Source organism: Panthera onca, chromosome B1 (genome assembly GCF_046562875.1).
Source record: "Panthera onca isolate mPanOnc1 chromosome B1, mPanOnc1 haplotype 2, whole genome shotgun sequence".
Taxonomy (NCBI): Eukaryota; Metazoa; Chordata; class Mammalia; order Carnivora; family Felidae; genus Panthera; species Panthera onca.
Window position 1 is genome coordinate 2,358,426 of NC_138342.1, and position 12,518 is coordinate 2,370,943.

A 12,518-nucleotide genomic window follows, 5' to 3' on the forward strand; every position below is an offset into this window, starting at 1 on the left:
TGTGTTTTTCTTTTTAAAGTGTGTCTCTGTTAAACAAATTATAGCTGTTTGTTTTAATCCAGCCTGACATGCTCTGCCTTTTGATGAGTGTTTAGCCCATTTATATTTAATATAATAATTGATACAGTTAGGTTAACTACTTATAATCTTGCTAGTTGTTTTCTCCTTGTCCTGTTTGCTCTTTTGTTCCTCCTTTCCTGTTTCTTTTGGATTAACTGATTTTAAAATTTAAAAATTTTATCTACTCTGTTGTGTTTTCATCTACAATACCCTTTTGTTATTTTCTAGAGTTTGCTCTGGGGATTCCAATATGGATCCTCGTTTACCTCAGAATACTTTGAAATCACATCATGCTTCTTCGTGTGTAAGGTAAAGACCTTTTAACACATAGTTCCATTTCCTTTCTATCTTCTGTGCTGTTGTTGCATATAATTTACATGTACCTATAAAATAAACCTCAAGGGGGGTGGGGGGGATGGGTGGGTGATGGGTATTGAAGGCACCTGTTGGGATGAGCACTGGGTGCTGTATGGAAACCAATCTGACAATAAATTTCATAATTAAAATAAAATAAAATAAACCTCAAATACATTGTTTGCATTTTTATTTATTTTGAGAGAGAGAGCGGGGGAGGGGCATAGGGAGAGGGAGAGAGACAATCCCAAGCAGGCTCCACATTGTCAACACGGAGCCCAACATGGGACTCGACCTCACAAACTGTGAAATCATGACCTGAGCTGAAATCAAGAGCCAGACGCTCAACTGACTGAGCCACCCACGCCCCCCCAGCCTCAAATACATTGTTATTTTTGCTTTAAATGTTCAATTGTCTTTAAAGAAATGAAGAAAATAGAAGTGTCGTCTCTCATATTTGCAGACATTGACCATTTCTCGTGTTCTGCGTTCCTTTGTGTAGGTCCAAGTCTCCACCTGGCATCATTTCCTTTCAGCCTAAACAACCCCTTCTAGCATTTCTTACAGCCCGAGTGTACTAGCAATGGATTCACCAAGCTTTCATCTGTAAATGCCTTTATTTCGCCTTTCCTTTTCAAGTGTATTTTCACTGGATATAGAATTCTCAGTTGACAGTTTTTCTTCCCAGTCCTTTAGAGATGTTGTTCCTTTGTCTTTGGTTCTCCATTGTTTCCGATAAAAACTCAGCCATTTTTGGGGCGCCTGGGTGGCGCAGTCGGTTAAGCGTCCGACTTCAGCCAGGTCGCGATCTCGCGGTCCGTGGGTTCGAGCCCCGCGTGGGGCTCTGGGCTGATGGCTCGGAGCCTGGAGCCTGTTTCCGATTCTGTGTCTCCCTCTCTCTCTGCCCCTCCCCCATTCATGCTCTGTCTCTCTCTGTCCCCAAAATAAATTAAAAAAAAAAAAAACTCAGCCATTTTTATTATTGTGCTAAGTAATGTATGTAATGTATCTCTCTCCTCTGGATGCTTCAACAATCTGTGCCCAAGTGTGTTTTCTTTGTCTTTATCCTGCTTGGCTTTGTTGAATTTGGGGATCTGTGGGGTTATTTTTTAAATAAAATTTGAGAAAACTCTGGCAACTCTTTCTTCGATACATTTTTGCCACATTATCTTTCTGGGGCTCCAGTCACACATATGTCACATTACCTGATGTTATCCTACAGGTCAAGAGTGCTCTTTTTATTTTATTCAATCTTTTCTTCTTCTCTGTAATTTAGTTTGAATTATTCACATTGATCTGTCTTCAAGTTTGCTGGAAGTTTCTTTTGCAGTGACCAGAAGCCTAGCCAGTACATTTTTTTTAAATTTTTTTAAAATATTTTTATTTATTTTTGAGACAGAGAGAGACAGAGCATGAACAGGGGAGGGGCAGAGAGAGAGGGAGACACAGAATCGGAAGCGGGCTCCAGGCTCCGAGCTGTCAGCACAGAGCCTGATGCGGGGCTCGAACTCATGGACTGTGAGATCATGACCTGAGCCGAAGCCGGACGCTCAACCGACCGAGCCACCCAGGCGCCCCTAACCAGTACATTTTTATTTCAGATACTGTAATATTGTAATTCTCAGTTCTTGAACTTCCTTTGAGATTTTAGAGTTTCCATCTATCTTTCCAAATACCACATCTCTTTATCCGTTATATCTATCCTTATCTACAAATTCTTCTACAAATTCGTATTATTCTTTTTGCATTATATGCCTGCTAATTTCAGTTACTGGACATCTAGGCTCTACATGTTTTGATTGTGTTTTCTCTTGACGTGTCACATCTCTCTACTTCTTTGCATGTCTTGTAATTTTTTTTATTCCATTCCAGACACAAGTCAGCGGTGGAGACTGCTGTGTAATGTTTTTTGTTTTTTGTTTTTGTTTTTGTTTTTTTTCAACGTTTTTTATTTATTTTTGGGACAGAGAGAGACAGAGCATGAACGGGGGAGGGGCAGAGAGAGAGGGAGACACAGAATCGGAAACAGGCTCCAGGCTCCGAGCCATCAGCCCAGAGCCCGACGCGGGGCTCGAACTCACGGACCGCGAGATCGTGACCTGGCTGAAGTCAGACGCTTAACCGACTGCGCCACCCAGGCGCCCCTGTAATGTTTTGTTTTTATTCTGTTCTTCTTATTTCCCCCAAACGCAAACCATTTCGTCCTCCAAGAGTCAAGTTGACTCCAGAACTGTGACACAGCTTTAAATGTATTGAGTTCAGGTTCCGGAAGATGGCGGCGTAGGAGGACGCGGGGCTCACAGCGCGTCCTGCCGATCACTTAGATTCCACCTACACCTGCCTAAAGAACCCAGAAAACCGCCAGAGGATTAGCAGAAGGGAGTCTCCGGAGTCAAGCGCAGACGAGAGGCCCACGGAAGAGGGGAGGAAGGGCGGCGAGGCGGTGCGCGCTCCACGGACCGGCGGGAGGGAGCCGGGGCGGAGGGGCGGCTCGCCGGCCAAGCGGAGCCCCCGAGTCTGGCTGGCAAAAGCGGAGGGGCCGGACGGACTGTGTTCCGACAGCAAGCGCGACTTAGCGTCTGGGAGGTCATAAGTGAACAGCTCTGCGCGGAAAGCGGGAAGGCTGGAGGACAAAGGGAGGGAGAGCTGCCGAGCCCCCGGACGGCAGAGCTCAGCTTGGCGGGGAACAAAGGCGCCGGCGCCATCTCCCCCGCCCATCCCCCAGCCAAAATCCCAAAGGGAACCGGTTCCTGCCAGGGAACTTGCTCGCTCCGCGCAAACACCCAACTCTGTGCTTCTGCGGAGCCAAACCTCCGGCAGCGGATCTGACTCCCTCCCGCTGCCACAGGGCTCCTCCTGAAGTGGATCACCTAAGGAGAAGCGAGCTAAGCCTGCCCCTCCACCCCCCGTGCACCTTGCCTACCCACCCCAGCTAATACGCCAGATCCCCAGCAACACAAGCCTGGCAGTGTGCAAGTAGCCCAGACGGGACACGCCACCCCACAGTGAATCCCGCCCCTAGGAGAGGGGAAGAGAAGGCACACACCAGTCTGACTGTGGCCCCAGCAGTGGGCTGGGGGCAGACATCGGGTCGGACTGCGGCCCCGCCCACTAACTCCAGTTATACACCACAGCACAGGGGAAGTGCACTGCAGGTCCCCACCACGCAAGGGACTCTCCAAAATGACCAAACGGAAGAATTCCCCTCAGAAGAATCTCCAGGAAATAACAACAGCTAATGAACTGATCAAAAAGGATTTAAATAATATAACAGAAAGTGAATTTAGAATAATAGTCATAAAATTAATCGCTGGGCTTGAAAACAGTATACAGGACAGCAGAGAATCTCTTGCCACAAAGATCGAGGGACTAAGGAACAGTCACGAGGAGTTGAAAAACGCTTTAAACGAATTGCAAAACAAAATGGAATCCACGATGGCTCGGCTTGAAGAGGCAGAGGAGAGAATAGGTGAACTAGAAGATAAAGTTATGGAGAAAGAGGAAGCTGAAAGAAAGAGGGATAAAAAAATCCAGGAGTATGAGGGGAAAATTAGAGAACTAAGTGATACACTAAAAAAAAATAATATACGCATAATTGGTATCCCAGAGGAGGAAGAGAGAGGGAAGGGTGCTGAAGGGGTACTTGAACAAATTATAGCTGAGAACTTCCCTGAACTGGGGAAGGAAAAAGGCATTGAAATCCAAGAGGCACAGAGAACTCCCTTCAGACGTAACTTGAATCGATCTTCTGCACGACATATCATAGTGAAACTGGCAAAATACAAGGGTAAAGAGAAAATTCTGAAAGCAGCAAGGGATAAACGTGCCCTCACATATAAAGGGAGACCTATAAGACTCGTGACTGATCTCTCCTTTGAAACTTGGCAGGCCAGAAAGGCTTGGCACGATATCTACAGTGTACTAAACAGAAAAAATATGCAGCCGAGAATCCTTTATCCAGCAAGTCTGTCATTTAGAATAGAAGGAGAGATAAAGGTCTTCCCAAACAAACAAAAACTGAAGGAATTTGTCACCACGAAACCAGCCCTACAAGAGATCCTAAGGGGGATCCTGTGAGACAAAGTACCAGAGACATCGCTACAAGCATAAAACATACAGACATCACAATGACTCTAAACCCATATCTTTCTATAATAACACTGAATGTAAATGGATTAAATGCGCCAACTAAAAGACATAGGGTATCAGAATGGATAAAAAAGCAAGACCCATCTATTTGCTGTCTACAAGAGACTCATTTTAGATCTGAGGACACCTTTAGATTGAGAGTGAGGGGATGGAGAACTATTTATCATGCTCCTGGAAGCCAAAAGAAAGCTGGAGTAGCCATACTTATATCAGACAAACTAGACTTTAAATTAAAGGCTGTAACAAGAGATGAAGAAGGGCATTATATAATAATCACAGGGTCTATCCACCAGGAAGAGCTAACTATTATAAATGTCTATGCGCCAAATACCCGAGCCCCCAGATATATAAAACAATTACTCATAAACATAAGCAACCTTATTGATAAGAATGTGGTCATTGCAGGGGACTTTAACACCCCACTTACAGAAATGGATAGATCATCTAGACACACAGTCAATAAAGAAACAAGGGCCCTGAATGATACATTGGATCAGATGGACTTGACAGATATATTTAGAACTCTGCATCCCAAAGCAACAGAATATACTTTCTTCTCGAGTGCACATGGAACATTCTCCAAGATAGATCATATACTGGGTCACAAAACAGCCCTTCATAAGTTTACAAGAATTGAAATTATACCATGCATACTTTCAGACCACAATGCTATGAAGCTTGAAATCAACCACAGGAAAAAGTCTGGAAAACCTCCAAAAGCATGGAGGTTAAAGAACACCCTACTAACGAATGAGTGGGTCAACCAGGCAATTAGAGAAGAAATTAAAATATACATGGAAACAAACGAAAATGAAAATACAACAATCCAAACGCTTTGGGATGCAGCGAAGGCAGTCCTGAGAGGAAAATACATTGCAATCCAGGCCTATCTCAAGAAACAAGAAAAATCCCAAATACAAAATCTAACAGCACACCTAAAGGAAATAGAAGCAGAACAGCAAAGGCAGCCTAAACCCAGCAGAAGAAGAGAAATAATAAAGATCAGAGCAGAAATAAACAATATAGAATCTAAAAAAACTGTAGAGCAGATCAACGAAACCAAGAGTTGGTTTTTTGAAAAAATAAACAAAATTGACAAACCTCTAGCCAGGCTTCTCAAAAAGAAAAGGGAGATGACCCAAATAGATAATAAAATCATGAATGAAAATGGAAGGATTACAACCAATCCCTCAGAGATACAAACAATTATCAGGGAATACTATGAAAAATTATATGCCAGCAAATTGGACAACCTGGAAGAAATGGACAAATTTCTAAACACCCACACTCTTCCAAAACTCAATCAGGAGGAAATAGAAAGCTTGAACAGACCCATAACCAGTGAAGAAATTGAATCGGTTATCAAAAATCTCCCAACAAATAAGAGTCCAGGACCAGATGGCTTCCCAGGGGAGTTCTACCAGACATTTAAAGCAGAGATAATACCTATCCTTCTCAAGCTATTCCAAGAAATAGAAAGGGAAGGAAAACTTCCAGACTCATTCTATGAAGCCAGTATTACTTTGATTCCTAAACCAGACAGAGACCCAGTAAAAAAAGAGAACTACAGGCCAATATCCCTGATGAATATGGATGCAAAAATTCTTAATAAGATACTAGCAAATCGAATTCAACAGCATATAAAAAGAATTATTCACCATGATCAAGTGGGATTCATTCCTGGGATGCAGGGCTGGTTCAACATTCGCAAATCGATCAACGTGATACATCACATTAACAAAAAAAAAGAGAAGAACCATATGATCCTGTCAATCGATGCAGAAAAGGCCTTTGACAAAATCCAGCACCCTTTCTTAATAAAAACCCTTGAGAAAGTCGGGATAGAAGGAACATACTTAAAGATCATAAAGGCCATTTATGAAAAGCCCACAGCTAATATCATCCTCAACGGGGAAAAACTGAGAGCTTTTTCCCTGAGATCAGGAACACGACAGGGATGCCCACTGTCACCGCTCTTGTTTAACATAGTGCTGGAAGTTCTAGCATCAGCAATCAGACAACAAAAGGAAATCAAAGGCATCAAAATTGGCAAAGATGAAGTCAAGCTTTCGCTTTTTGCAGATGACATGATATTATACATGGAAAATCCGATAGACTCCACCAAAAGTCTGCTAGAACTGATACATGAATTCAGCAAAGTTGCAGGATACAAAATCAATGTGCAGAAATCAGTTGCATTCTTATACACTAACAATGAAGCAACAGAAAGACAAATGAAGAAACTGATCCCATTCACAATTGCACCAAGAAGCATAAAATACCTAGGAATAAATCTAACCAAAGATGTAAAAGATCTGTATGCTGAAAACTATAGAAAGCTTATGCAGGTAATTGAAGAAGATATAAAGAAATGGAAAGACATTCCCTGCTCATGGATTGGAAGAATAAATATTGTCAAAATGTCAATACTACCCAAAGCTATCTACACATTCAATGCAATCCCAATCAAAATTGCACCAGCATTCTTCTCGAAACTAGAACAAGCAATCCTAAAATTCATATGGAACCACAAAAGGCCCCGAATAGCCAAAGTAATTTTGAAGAAGAAGACCAAAGCAGGAGGCATCACAATCCCAGACTTTAGCCTCTACTACAAAGCTGTCATCATCAAGTCAGCATGGTATTGGCATAAAAACAGACACATAGACCAATGGAATAGAATAGAAACCCCAGAACTAGACCCACAAACGTATGGCCAACTCATCTTTGACAAAGCAGGAAAGAACATCCAATGGAAAAAAGACAGTCTCTTTAACAAATGGTGCTGGGAGAACTGGACAGCAACATGCAGAAGGTTGAAACTAGACCACTTTCTCACACCATTCACAAAAATAAACTCAAAATGGATAAAGGACCTGAATGTGAGACAGGAAACCATCAAAACCTTAGAGGAGAAAGCAGGAAAAGACCTCTCTGACCTCAGCCGTAGCAATCTCTTACTCGGCACATCCCCAAAGGCAAGGGAATTAAAAGCAAAAGTGAATTACTGGGACCTTATGAAGATAAAAAGCTTCTGCACAGCAAAGGAAACAACCAACAAAACTAAAAGACAACCAACGGAATGGGAAAAGATATTTGCAAATGACACATCGGACAAAGGGCTAGTATCCAAAATCTATAAAGAGCTCATCAAACTCCACACCCGAAAAACAAATAACCCAGTGAAGAAATGGGCAGAAAACATGAATAGACACTTCTCTAAAGAAGACATCCGGATGGCCAACAGGCACATGAAAAGATGTTCAACGTCGCTCCTTATCAGGGAAATACAAATCAAAACCACACTCAGATATCACCTCACGCCAGTCAGAGTGGCCAAAATGAAGAAATCAGGAGACTACAGATGCTGGAGAGGATGTGGAGAAACAGGAACCCTCTTGCACTGTTGGTGGGAATGCAAATTGGTGCAGCCGCTCTGGAAAGCAGTGTGGAGGTTCCTCAGAAAATTAAAAATAGACCTACCCTATGACCCAGCAATAGCACTGCTAGGAATTTACCCAAGGGATACAGGAGTACTGATGCATAGGGGCACCTGTACCCCAATGTTTATAGCGGCACTCTCAACAATAGCCAAATTATGGAAAGAGCCTAAATGTCCATCAACTGATGAATGGATAAAGAAATTGTGGTTTATATACACAATGGAATACTACGTGGCAATGAGAAAAAATGAAATATGGCCTTTTGTAGCAACATGGATGGAACTGGAGAGTGTGATGCTAAGTGAAATAAGCCATACAGAGAAAGACAGATACCATATGGTTTCACTCTTATGTGGATCCTGAGAAACATAACAGAAACCCATGGGGGAGGGGAAGGAAAAAAAAAAAAAAAAAAAGAGGCTAGAGTGGGAGAGAGCCAAAGCATAAGAGACTGTTAAAAACTGAGAACAAACTGAGGGTTGACGGGGGGTGGGAGGGAGGGCAGGGTGGGTGATGGGTATTGAGGAGGGCACCTTTTGGGATGAGCACTGGGTGTTGTATGGAAACCAATTTGACAGTAAATTTCATATATTAAAAAATAAAAAAAAAAAATGTATTGAGTTCACCCGAGTGCACCCCACCCCTCTCCCTCCCTTCCTCTGCAGCCTTTTCCGTATTGCCAGAGTTCGATCTAGGAGTCCCGCTACAGTTTCACATCCATGTGGTTCATCTTGGATTTAACCCTGGCATGGCCCTGGGATCCCCACACCGTGAGAACGTGGACGAGTAAATGCTCTCACTTTGCTTCCCACACTTTCTTATCACTTTCCTTGCAAAATTTGAGTCAGGGTGGGAGAGGGTAGACTTCTGGGGCTGGCTCATCATTCAAGACCGTGTCTTTTCTCTTCACCAGCCCTCCTCCTTTTGCCAGTATGAGAACCAGACTTCTGTTCCAGGCATGGACGTTGCCACCACACCCTATTCTCTCGGAAGAGCTCACCTTTCTCCGGAACTCGGCTCATTAAAATTTCCTTGCATGTTCTGCCTACCAACCTGATAGAAAAGTACAATAATTTTTTTCCTGGTGTGCCCACTGTACCGCGGGAGTGAAAGTGTTTTGCGTCCTGCTCCACCCCAGTGGGGGCAGAAGAGGTCCCGTTTTCTTTTATTTATTACTCTCTGCATTGAAAGTGCTTGGGCTGGTGGAAAAGACTGACAGACTCGCAAACCATTCTTCTCAGGTGGAGGAAATGCCGTGGATTCTCGTATCCTGAACGCAGTTTCCCCATGGTGCCATTTGTCTTGGCTTTTCTTCCTATTTCTATTCGGGATTGTTTGCAGAGGTTCTCAGAAATTAGCAGAACATTGGTGACAGCCTCACACGGCAGCCAAGGAGCAAACTGAACATTCACACTCCTCTTCTGTCCCCATACGTGCTGGGTTAGACCGAATGGGAGTGACCTACCTCCACCGAACAGTGGCAGCAAGATGGACATTGGATGTGGAAGTTGTGACTCATTTTACCTACGAAGAGTCCACTAAATTTTTAAAAATCAAATAACACAATGTTACCGTTACTTAATACTTTATCAAGGGAAGACTGGAATACCAATGCCATCACAGCGGGTAAAGGAATAGGGAAACAAGCCAGAATTTTGGCCGAAAACCCAGAAGCCTTCTCTGTGCCAACTGTGGCACAGGGTCCGAGTGTGTTATCGGGAGACGTGGCTTTGAGGATGCCAGCGGTGATGATACGCTTTGGAATAATTCAAGGATGACATTTGATATTTTCTGCATCTGCCCAAAGATGGAGCATCCTGATGAAACATGTATCATATTTGACCTTATAATCACCCTCAGAAATGCAAAAAGAATGTCAACTAGATGCTGTCAAAACAATTAGATTTAATTTATACAAGACTCAAGCTGCATAGAAAAGTGAAATAGAACATCCTCAGACAAAGAGGAATCATGGTCTTGGGAGGAAAGTGAAACTGATTTCACGTGTGCTCTCTTGCAGCCATTTGGTGTGTTGGTTGCTACTGACAATATTAGGAAAGCTTGCTAAAAAAGAAAAGAGTAGGGGCGCCCAGGTGGCTCAGCCGGTTAAGCATCTGACCTCGGCTCAGGTCATGATCTCGCGGCTCGTGGGTTCAAGCCCCACATCAGGTCCTGTGCTGACGGCTCAGAGCCTGGAGCCTGCTTCGGATTCTGTGTCTCCCTCTCTCTCTGCCCCTCCCTTGTTCATGCTCTGTCTCTATCTCTCAATAATATATAAACGTTAAAAAAAAATTAAGCCTTTTTTTAATTGGAGAGAAAATAGCTTTTCTCCACAACAAATAAAAAACACTTGCATGTGAAATAAACGACAATGGCATTCTAGTAAATGTAAGGGAATCAGAACAAGGAAATGAAGATATTTGCACGAAGATGAAGTCGATTCATATAAAAATAACGTTAATTCTGTAGAGATTAGTTACCGTCAGTTTAGATGAAGACATGATCTAGATTGAAGAGAAATTTGAGTAAACTGAAAAACATTTTGGTATTTGTGAAATAATGTCTCAGTGTTAACAGATTTGGAAGAAGAACTTTAGAAATCCTCCTGCATTAATTTAGCTATTGCTTTAAGGTATGGTGAAAATCTTGCTTTTTTTTAAATTTTAAAGTTTTAAAAAATAAATGTGTTTATTTTGAGACAGAGAGAACCAGGGAGGAGCCGAACAGAAGGGAGAGAGAGAGAGAGAGAGAGAGAAAGAGAGAGAGAGGGAGAGAAAGAGAATCCCAAGCAGGCTCCACGCTATCAGCACAGAGCCTGACACAGGGCTTGAACTCATGAACTGTGAGATCATCACCTGCACCAAAATCAAGTCGGATGTTTAACTGAGCCACCCAGGCACCCTGAAAATCTTGCTCTTATGATGATTTCTATAATTAACTTAAAGTATCTGGCCCTATTTTCTGTGATAACGTTTCATATGCAACCCCATCACAATGTTTGAACATAATACATGAAATCTGTGATTCTTTTCCCACTATAAATATTTGCTCTAAGAATTTTATGGATGGCCCTGGTGGCTTCTGCCTCCGCGGAAGAAAGTTTCACCAAATTGAAAATACAACACAAATTATGTGGAAATCTGGATCATAACAAGCTAATTATAGATGTTGCAGAAACGAACACAAGAAAAGGTACTTCCTGGAATAAGTGTGTAAGCAGTTACGAATTTTGTGTGTCTGTTATTACCCATCTGGTCACAGTTGACCATTAACGGTCTCTAGACATAAGCAACAAAACGGTTTTGGTATTCTGCTGTTGTGTGGTCGCCTCCAAAGCATAGCTTTAGAAGACATACAGATGGCCAGTCCGTGCACAAAAAGGTGCTCAACCTCGTTAACCATCAGGGAAATGCAAATCAAAACCACAATGATATGCCGCCTCACACCTGGAAGGATGGATGGATCCTTTCGAAAAAAACCAGAAAATAACGCGTGTTGGCGAGGATGTGGGGAAACTGGGAGCCTGTGCCCTGTGGTGGGAAAGTAAACTGGTGCAGCCACTGCGGAAAGCAGCGTGGAGGCTTCTTAGAAAATTAAACACAGAGCTACCAGCTGCTCCAGCAATGCCACGTCCGGGTGTGTCCACGAAGGAGCGGGAGCAGGGACCAGAGCGGATGCGGATGCACCTGTATTCGCAGCATCACCGTTCGCGATGGTGGAAGTGTGGAAGGTACCCAGTGTCCGCGGACCGATGGACGATAGACACAGCGTGGGCCGGCCACACAACGGAATGGTACTCAGCCTTAAAAAAGGAAAGAAATCCTGCCGCCGGCCACCACACAGATGAATCTCGAGCACAGGTTAGGATCGGTGAATTGGGCCAGACACCGAGGGACAAACGCTGGGTGGCCGCTCACAGGAGGCCTCCCACAGGGAAGCGGCAGAGACAGGAAGCGGATGGGGGCGCCAGGGGCGGGAGGGGCAGGGAGTCGGTGTTCGTGGGGTGGGAGGTTCAGTTGCGCGGGACGAAGGGTTGCGGGATGGAGGGTGGGCTCGGCTGTGTGTTACGAATGTGCTTAATGCCACTGAACTGGACACGTAACAGTGGTCGAGACAGCAGATTTCGTGTGTCTGTTTTATGACGTTAAACAAAATGGGGGAAAAGACCTCATCGCTTTACCTCTGCTTTTCAGGTTTGTTGTTTTATAGGAATTTTTGTCTGGGCGATATTTTACTGGAAACTTTGTTCGGTTTGGGACCAGGCCTAGGAGGAGCGGGGGTCTCCTGGGAGGAGCTGTGGGTGGCTGGGTGGGTGGATTCTGAGCGAGGGAGCAGCAGTGCCCTCGCCACGAAGCCTCACCCCTCCTGTGGCGCTGGCCCCAGCGTCGCCCTGCTGCCCGGGGGCAGACCCTTGGAACCCCAACTGTCACAGCGGGACTGAAGGGGGTGACGTAGACATTGTCTGAGGTCTTCCCTCGGGAGCACATGGGGCTGGGGCAGGGCTTTGTAGAG